The 7,690-nt window shown below is 37.7% G+C and overlaps 3 non-coding genes across 3 annotated transcripts; all 3 read right to left on the bottom strand.

The window, feature by feature from the left end:
• Nucleotides 1-6,943: 6,943 nt before the first annotated feature.
• LOC138874262 (small nucleolar RNA snoR77Y) lies at nt 6,944-7,031 on the bottom strand. Its single transcript, XR_011401303.1, has one exon. It is a non-coding gene; the product is annotated as a small nucleolar RNA snoR77Y (small nucleolar RNA).
• A 73-nt stretch (nt 7,032-7,104) lies between these two features.
• On the bottom strand, nt 7,105-7,247 carry LOC138874269 (small nucleolar RNA snoR2/U65). Its single transcript, XR_011401311.1, has one exon. It is a non-coding gene; the product is annotated as a small nucleolar RNA snoR2/U65 (small nucleolar RNA).
• A 173-nt stretch (nt 7,248-7,420) lies between these two features.
• Nucleotides 7,421-7,485, bottom strand: LOC138874271 (small nucleolar RNA U49). Its single transcript, XR_011401312.1, has one exon. It is a non-coding gene; the product is annotated as a small nucleolar RNA U49 (small nucleolar RNA).
• Nucleotides 7,486-7,690: the final 205 nt, after the last annotated feature.

The following is a 7,690-nucleotide window of genomic DNA, read 5'->3' on the forward strand; positions in this document are numbered from 1 at the left end:
AAGAGCATGACAATCCAAGTTGATGAATCTGGTCTTATAGGGTAACAGTCATAGAACCCTACTGCAGATGCTCAAACTGCCTCTGATAGGCCTCTCTCTAAGTGATGGGGAGAAACTTCTCCAGAAATAGCTGAGTAAACTGCTCTCAAGTAAAAGCTGGCGATCCAGATGGTCTAGCCAAACAGAAATCCCTCCACCAAATCTTGGCGGATCCAGACAAGCAAAAAGTGGCAAAATCGACCCTATTGGTCTCAACTATCCCCATATTCCTGAGAACCTCATAACAACTGTCTACATAATCTTGGGGATCCTCAGTAGATGCACCGCTGAAAGTAGTAGTAAAGAGCTTGGTGAACCTATCCAACCTCCACAAGGCTTCGGCAGACATAGTTGCTCCATCACTGGTCTGAGCTACCACACCCGGCTAAACTACTCCAACTGGCTGAACTACTAGAGTCTGAAACTGGGGAGCTACCTGATTCGGGGTGCGAGTAGCAGGAGTCTGGGCTCCTCCTCCAGCCTGAGAGACGGCTGGTGCTACAGGAAGCAAATCTGCCCGGGTGACACTCTCCATAAGGCCCACTAGACGGACCAGAGCATCCTGAAGTACTGGGGTAGCAATAAACCCCTCTGGAACCTGAGGTGGGCCCACCGGAACTGCTAGGGCCGGAACCTCATCATCAAAGTCAACCTGAGGCTCTGCTGCGGGTGCTGCTGCCCTGGGCTGAGCTCTGCCCCTACCTCGGCCTCTAGCACGGCCTCGCCCTCTGCCCCTCGTGGGAGATGCTGCTGGGGGCTCGGGCTGCTGGTCAGTGGATGAGGAAGCGCGTGTTCTCGCCATCTGCAAAAGAACAGAGTAGAATTTCAATTAGCATTGAAAAACCAATCTGCACGACGGGAAAGAATAAATGTGGAATGTTTCCTAACTCTATAGGCTCTGGGGGATAAATACAGACGTCTCTGTACCGATCCCTCAGACTCTACTAAGCTTGTCCATGAATTGTGAGACTTATATAACCTAGAGCTCTAATACCAACTTGTCACCACCCGGATTTTCCACCCTCGAGAGTCGTGATGACGCCTACTTGTAGAAGCTAGGCAAGCCACTAAACATAGAAATTTTTTAACTCTTTCAGTTTTAACCTTTTTTGACAATCTGAATTAACAGGTATCCAACATTTAGATATTAACGATAAATGAAATCAAGAGGAAGACTTAATCTAATATAATAACCAAGACTAGTACGATAATGACAACACACATCTCTACTCGGAATGCGGTGTCACAATATCACGGATGGACTAAGATTACTACAACAAATGTCTGAAAGAAATACAATCTGTCTCGAAATCTAATGAAAACAGAGTACATAATAAAGTAGAAGAGAACAGCGGGTCTGCGGACGCCTGCATGACTACCTCGAGATCTCTGGCTGGACTGAAGGCAGGCTCCCTAAGTGCTACTGTCCAAAAGCTGCTCCGAAATCTGCACATAGTGCAGAGTGTAGCATCAGCACAATCGACCCCATGAGCTGGTAAGTGCTTGGCCTAACCCCGGCGAGATAGTGATGAGGCTAGGACCAGACTCCAGATAAACCTGTGCAGTTATATAATATACAGCAGAAAATAAACATGAATAAACAATGAACATGGGAGGGGTACATGCTATGGGGGAAATATCGAATCCAGCAGAAACTTAAGAGAAATATGAGAGAACAATTCAAGATTTACAACAAAACCATAATAACACTATTGCGGCACGCAACCGATCCCTATCATTTAACATTGTTGCAGCGTGCAACCCGATCCATTATATCACTGTTGCGGCGTGCAACCCGATATAACATTGTTGCAGCGTGCAACCCGATCCAACATAACATTGTTGCGGCGTGCAACCCGTTCCATATATAGTATTGTTGCAGTGTGCAACCCGATCCAACATAACATTGTTGCGGCGTGCAACCTGATCCAACATAACATTGTTGCGGCATGCAACCCGATCCAACATAACATTGTTGCGGCATGCAACCCGTTCCATATATAGTATTATTGCGGCTGCAACCCGATCCAACATTTATATACCTTTAGCAACAACTATACCAAGAGTCCCGGCAAGGGACCAACAATAAGTTATACTATCCTGGCAAAGGATTCGACAGTAAAAGTAAATACGTCCCGGTAAGGAGAAACAACTATAACCAATCTTAACCCAACTTCTACTCAATCATAAGTAATTTCCACAAAAACAAACTTAATCCTTGCTCAATATCGAGAATCATCAATTAAAGCATCTGTAGTACTATTTAAGAACACATATAAATTGCAATTTAAGACTCACGGTCATGCACGACACCAACGTATAGGTACTTGTCACCATGCCTATACGTAGTACTCAACAAGAAGCAAATAGCAAATAGGACACCACTCATAATCCCTCAAGCTAAGGTTAGGTTGAACACTTACCTCGAACTTCCACGGCCAACTCAAGCCTCAAACACCGCTTTTCCCTTTGAATTCGGCTCCAAATCAATTGTATCTAGATATAATCGACTTAATAATATCAATAATCACTAAACAATGCAATTCCAATGCTTAATTATAGCTTTCCCATCATTCTTTCCAAAAGGTCAAAAATTGACCCGGGGCTCGCTTGGTCAAAACACGAGGTTCGGACCAAAACTCAATCATCCATTCACCTACGAGCCCGAATATATAATTAGTTCCAAAATTCGACCCCAAAACGAGGTCTAAATCACAATTATAAAAAAAAAAAAAAAAAAAAAAAAAAACCTAACTCTACCCAAATCCTTAATTTTTTACCCTTAAGAACATGATTTTAAGCCTAGAAATCTAATGGGTGTTAATGAAAATTAAAGAAAATGAGTTTAAGATTATATACCTATGAATTGGTGGTGAAATCCTCTATTAAAAATCGCCCAATTTGGAGTTTGGAAGAAGAAGTTATGAAATTTTGATTAAATCCTGATTTGGCTTCTACTTTAAAATCATTGGACAGGCCTTCATCGCGTTCGCGAAGAGTTGGGCCTAAGTGACCTTCGCATTCGCGACATTGGGCTCGCGTTTGCGGAGCTTTGACTCCTCGAGCCTTCACGTTTGCGGGCTAGTGGCCACGTTCGCATTGCACAAAATTCCCTTCCCCCTCCCCAGGCCCAAAGGCCTTCGCGTTCGCGATAGCAGGTTCGCGAAGGGAAACACCCCCAAGGCTTCGCGTTCGTGTCCTGTGTCTCGCGTTCGCGTAGAATGAGATTTCCTTCAACCTGACTAACCCTTCGCGTTCGCGAGATTCCTTCCGCGAACACGAAGAAGAACACACTAGCACACCAGAAAACTGAAAACCTGCAATCTTTTCCAAGTTCAAAACCTTCCGAAACTCACCCGAGCCCTCGGGGCTCCAAACCAAACATGCGTACTAACTCAAAAACATCATATGAACCTATCTGTGCAATCAAATCGCCAAATTAACCACTTAAACAACGAATTAAACCTCAAAATCAATGAAATATTTGAAAACTTCTTAAAACATCAAATTTTGCATTTAAGGTCCGAATCATGTCAAACGGATTCCGTTTCTTACTAAACTTCACAGAATTATCTTAAATCACATATAAGACATGTACCCGGCGTCGAAACCAAAATATGGGCCTGATACCAACATGTTCTAATCAAAATTCATTTCCAAATCCTTTAAACAATTTTCTTTCAAAATTTATTTCTCGGGCTTGGGACCTCGGAATTCGATTCCGGGCATACGCCCAAGTCCCATTTTTTCCTACGGATCCTTCGGGACAGTCAAATCACGGGTCCGGGTCCGTTTACCCAAAACATTAACCGAAGTCAAATTAATTCATTTTATAGTCAAAATTTATCATTTTTTATAAATTTTCACATATAAGCTTTCTGGCTACACGCACGCAAATCGAGGTGATGCTAAAAGAGATTTTTAAGGCCTTGGGACGCAGAATTCAATTTAAAAACAGGGTCATCACAGTTATGCTCTGTTCTAGACAAGGAACTTTAACGACCCTAACAAATCAATAGCACATGCTTTATCATACTATTTGTGAGTGGTGCATTTCGCATCTATACCCGCTTTTTCGCATAACTTTAGCATACGAGGCTGAAGTAGCAAAGGCAATCACGCAAAACTTCAGCATTCTAGTAGACGAGCCTGAAATTCAGCTCTCGAGCTGAAGTTTTTGTTTTGTAACTAGCGAACTTCAGCTCTAGTATTGAAGCTTTTGTTTTGTAACTGGCGAACTTCAGCTCTAGAGCTGAAGTTTTTGTCCAGGATAAGCTTTATAATGCTCTCTCTCTACCCATTTCAGTTGTGCTAGTTCATGAGGTCATATTTCGGCAATCTGTGTGCATATGTATTTTATTTATCTTATATTAAGAATTTCAACTCCCTCCCAATTGCCTTTCTTAGGCTTTCTGAGCATTAAGTCTATGCGTTCCTACATAGGCTCCCTGGACTCTGGTTCCATTCAATTGCAAAGGTAATACAGCACGGGATGTGTGGTAGGCCTATGTCACTAGCTTGGATTCTCTGTATTTAAAAGAAACAGGTAGAGAGGGAGCATTATAAACTGTATTCCGAAACTGAATAGTGATTGCCTTGTACCCGACAAAAGGAGAAGAGCAAAAAAAGCAATTGTATTTATGAATATCTGTATTACTGTATATTCACAGCAGCAGAAGAAAGAAGAAGGAAACGAATGAGGAGAAAGGGGGTTGAAATTATTTAAAAAGTGGATACAAGTTAAAACTTTAAAAAAAAAAAATAGGTATATGTTAAATGGAGGCGACTAAATAGGGCGCCCATGCAATTTTTATGCTATTTGGCCACACTTACATTGGCCCAACAATGGCCACACTGATAAAATACCATTAAAGCCCTTGATTTCATATTTGGTTTAATAGCCATTATTTTCCTCCTAAATTAGTTAATAACTATCGATTATCTCAAAACATTGATCCTATAAAATCATCATTCCCTCATGGGAAGATTAAAAGCATTCGTATGTATACCTATACTATTACGTATTCTTTTTTCAAATAAAATTTATACAAATGAGAAGATCAAAAGCCTTTATATGTATACGTAAACTAGCCTTAGGGTACGCATTTTGCGCGTATATCTTATATCAATAATATATATAATTTTTTTAAAATTATTATAAAATTTAATAAACAATGTGTTTGACTTTTAAAATAAAAGTTAACAAAAAATGTATAAGTTCTTGAAAATGATGACTACTAAATATATTATTTGGTAGGCTCAATAAATAAAGAATTCATTTCATAAAAGTTCTTAGATGCAGTTTCTGAGGACTTCTATAGAAATATCTTACAAAAGAATATTGTTATTTCTATGATCTAATACAAAAAAAAAATTACAAAAATATGTAAATACTATTACCAACAAGGATTTGTCAAATAAATTAAACTAACAAAAATTCTCTGCCATTTTGGAAATAAAGAGATTGGTGTTATGCCCATAGAAAATATTGATAAGGGAAACGTAACGTCTAAATGAATTATATATTTTTACATCAAACAATTTAATATAGAACATAAGAGAAGTTGTCATTTGTAAAATAATAATAATAAATGACAATTCCTTTAGAATATAGTTTGTATTCTATTGTTTCCTCCTATTGCTTCAAGTCTGTTTTTTTAACGAATCTGCACTTAATACTATTATAACCAATTTTTCCATATACTAATGATGTTCTTATCAACCACATAAGTTCATTGACTAAGATTATAGCCATATGGCCTACTATTATAACTAAGGTTTTATTCATATGACCTACCCTAATTATATCATTGTGATTCATAATTATATTGACCATTTATGTAATAACCAATCTATAATTTCACTCATTAAGGTCATACGGCCACTAGTTATTCATAAGTCCATTAACTAAGATTAGAGTCATATGCCTATGTTATACATAGCCAATAAATAATTTCATTCATTAGGGCCATATTGACCATTTATATAGTAATCAATATATAATTTATATACATACGACCCATCTTTTAATTTATCAAAAGTTGTTTGTAATTCAATTTTTCCAAACAACTTTCTCTCATTATTTTAATTGTATTACCTTCCCAAGGCCTCTTTTAGATATATACATGCATGACTACATCATTTTCCATAAAGTATTCAATAGATATATACACATACTATACTTACATTACATATATATGCACTGAATGCTTTATGAAAAATAATAGTCATATATGTTTACATGTAAAAGAAGCCAATAACACAATTAAAATAATGAGAGAAAGTTGTTTCAAAAATTAAATTAAAATAAATTTCTGCTAAATGATAGAGATGGAAAACGAAAATGCACAATTATCCCTTATGCCATCAAAAGTCATGCAAAATTATTATAATGCCCCCATTCTGGACATTTGGGCAATTATTAGTAAGGCCAAATATATTTTTCGATTATTTGTGAATGTCTTTTCACATTTGTTAGTTTATTTATAGATAAAATACTTCTATGGTGAATGTTTTCGCTCGTTTTTATTAAATGAAGAGCGACAATTTAGTCCAATTATCAAGCAATGGCAAGAGTTGGTTAGCATGGCAAAAGGGCAAAAATAATGGAGTATATCTTAATTATTGATTCCCTCTAATCTTACAATAGGAACAACTAAAACCCATTTCTAAATCGTACAATTTGAAGTTAAAACAAAATATTGCAAAATTGAAATTCTATATAAGTAATTGTGCAATTTAAATAGCTGAATTTTTTTGAAGATTGCCAGAGTGGTAACTCACTTAAAATACACCATAACTTGTTTTCTTTTGAAATTGATTAAGATAATTAGCCTTTACAAAAATTATCAAAAAGCTTAACAAAAATAGTCATGATAAAAAAAGTGAGATAAAAGAAGTAAGAGCGAAGCCTCAGATAGTCGATCAAACATCAATGTAAATGTTCAGACGGTAATTCCAAATATATTTATAAATAAATTCCTCATTGGCTTCACTTCTCACCAAATAAATTTCTTAAAACAAAAAATAAATAACAAAAGGACATGTTTTTTTAAGAAGAGATAAGCATGTAATCGCACAAAACGGCTCCGTGTGAGGAATGAAAAATCCATCCACAGATTCCTATCAAAATGCGAACTTGTTATTGGTCCAATCATAGCATCGTCGGTCATTGCTTATTTTTGCTACCGTCGACGTGGCATCGGACCTTCATTGAAATTACACTAAATATTTAAGTAAAATTAGGTATGAAGAAACCTCAGGGACCCGTTCCAAATCACACACACAGCTTCAGTGCAGAATGCCACAAAATCCCGACCATTGAACAGAGACTTGGGAAGAAACTGAGCGATGGTGGATGGGAAAGAGAGTGGAAACTGCGGCTGCAGCTGCTGTTTAAAGTGTCATACGGCACTTCCTATTCTTGGGATGTCTTCCTCATCGGTGTAAATCAATAACTACAAAATTCAAAACTTGAAAAACCCTAACCCATATAACAAAAACCCTAACACTATAATACGAAAACTGTGGATGAGTGAGACTGGAAGGGTGAATAGTAGTTTAAATAGACGAGTACAGTTGTCTGAAGCCCTAATTCTGCGCCGTCTGATTTTATGGGCCCCCTGTAGCTGGGCTGAGTATTCAATCTGTA

This window comes from Nicotiana sylvestris, chromosome 7 (assembly GCF_000393655.2).
Source record: "Nicotiana sylvestris chromosome 7, ASM39365v2, whole genome shotgun sequence".
Classification (NCBI taxonomy): domain Eukaryota; kingdom Viridiplantae; phylum Streptophyta; class Magnoliopsida; order Solanales; family Solanaceae; genus Nicotiana; species Nicotiana sylvestris.